A 1863-nucleotide genomic window follows, 5' to 3' on the forward strand; every position below is an offset into this window, starting at 1 on the left:
ATTAAAATATGAAAAAGAGATTAATGCCAGAAAACCTAAGTTCAAAGTTGGTGATATCGTAAGAATATATAAGTGGAAATCTCATTTTGAAAAAGGTTATACGAAAAGATGGACCAACGAGCTTTTTAAAATTGTTGATGTAATAGATACGGTTCCTTGGACTTATAAGATATATGATTTGGAAGGGGAAGAGATTTTAGGTTCATTTTATTCACAGGAATTACAAAAGACAAAGATAAATTGAAATTTTTTGACTCCGCCCCTTTTTGGCTCCACCCACACAAGCCCCCGCCCACACAAGCCCCGCCCACACAAACCCCACACAAACCCCACCACACACCCCCCACAAGCTCCAATAAATTGAAGTTTTTGGCTCCGCCCCTTTTTGTCTCCGCCCACACACGCCCCTCCCACCGACGCCCCGCCCACACAAACCCCACACAAACCCCACACAAGCTCCACACAACCTCCACACAAAAACTCCACACAAGCTCCACACACACAAACCCCACACAAGCTCCACCCATATTCATCATATACACATAATTAGTGATTAGTTACTTAGTTCCCCACACACACAACATGTTTATTTAATTAAAAAATTATCCACCCATCCACACAAGCTCCACTCATCCACCCATCCCCCATCTCTCCACCCATCCATTTATCCACATAAGCCTCATCCACATTCACCCCTCCCACACAAGCTCCACCCACATAAACCCCTGCCCATATAAACCCTGCCCACATAAACCCCTCCCACATAAGCCCTGCCTACACAAGCTCCACACAAAAACTCCACACACATAAACCCTCCCACACAAGCTCCACCCACATAAACCCCCGCCCACACAAGCCCCACCCACACAAGCCCCACCCACACACACACACACCCCGCCCACACAAGCCCCTCCCACACACACCCCACCCACACAAGCCCCCACCGAAGCCCCGCCCACACAAGCCCCGCCCACACAAGCCCCACCCCCCTCATCCCCCTGTGCGCCCCCACCTTTGACCCACCACCTCCCTCATCCCACCCCCACCCTTCCCCACACACACACATGGGGAGGGGAGGGATGGGATGAGGGGGTGATGGGTCATTGGGGAGCGCACCTACCCCCTCCCCCCTCCCCCAACCCCCCCCTTTACATCTCCTTTATTCTTTTCTTGTAATTCAGAATCAAGTAATTGTAAACAAAACAAATATAATTTATTAATATTGAAAATATTAAATATTCATTTGCGAGAATGTACAATCTTTCCCAGCAATCTTCTTCAGATGCCTTGTGATTTCGAAACTCAGACACCATATTCTGTTTTGAAACAAAAAGTGGATAATAATTAGGTTCTATAAAGATAATTACATGGTAATATGAATAAGCCTCGTTGACCACTGAATTAACACACCAGGAGCCTGTCATCCTTTCAAGGTCAATAAAATGAATTCCAGTGTACTGACAAAACCACGTCCAAACTAATGATGCAACCAACATAAGGCGACATTCTAAAGAGAGAGTGATATTAATAATAATTCAGAAATATTTACCTCCAGAAAATCATGTGTTGTACGAGTGATATTAATAATAATTCAGAAATATTTACCTCCAGAAAATCATGTGTTGTACAAGATTGCTTCAACAGCTGATGTTGTGCGATAGTGCTGAAAAAAAAAAAAAAATAAGTCAAGGGTATAGATGAAGAGACAGACAGGGAAAGCAACACACACACACACACACACGCACACACACACACATACACACACACACATAGACACACACACACGTGCCTCACCATTGGTTTAATTCATTCGAGATCAGAGACCAGTCATTATAAATCATTGGCCTCTTCAATAAGAGCAGA

The 1863-nt window shown here is 44.7% G+C and overlaps 1 long non-coding RNA gene across 1 annotated transcript in view; it reads right to left on the minus strand.

Moving 5' to 3' along the window:
- Positions 1 to 1159: 1159 nt before the first annotated feature.
- LOC147007417 (uncharacterized) overlaps positions 1160 to 1863 on the minus strand; it is a 1386-nt gene continuing 682 nt past the window's right edge. Inside the window, exons 2-3 of the long non-coding RNA XR_015054201.1 lie at positions 1606 to 1663; positions 1160 to 1316 (exon numbers count right to left, since the gene is read on the minus strand). This is a non-coding gene — a long non-coding RNA (uncharacterized LOC147007417). The remainder of the gene's footprint in view (positions 1317 to 1605; positions 1664 to 1863) is intronic.

Source organism: Eptatretus burgeri, unplaced genomic scaffold, assembly GCF_056783735.1.
Source record: "Eptatretus burgeri isolate ZD-2024b unplaced genomic scaffold, Ebu_testis_v1 Ebu_testis_scaffold_185, whole genome shotgun sequence".
In the NCBI taxonomy this organism is placed as follows: Eukaryota; Metazoa; Chordata; class Myxini; order Myxiniformes; family Myxinidae; genus Eptatretus; species Eptatretus burgeri.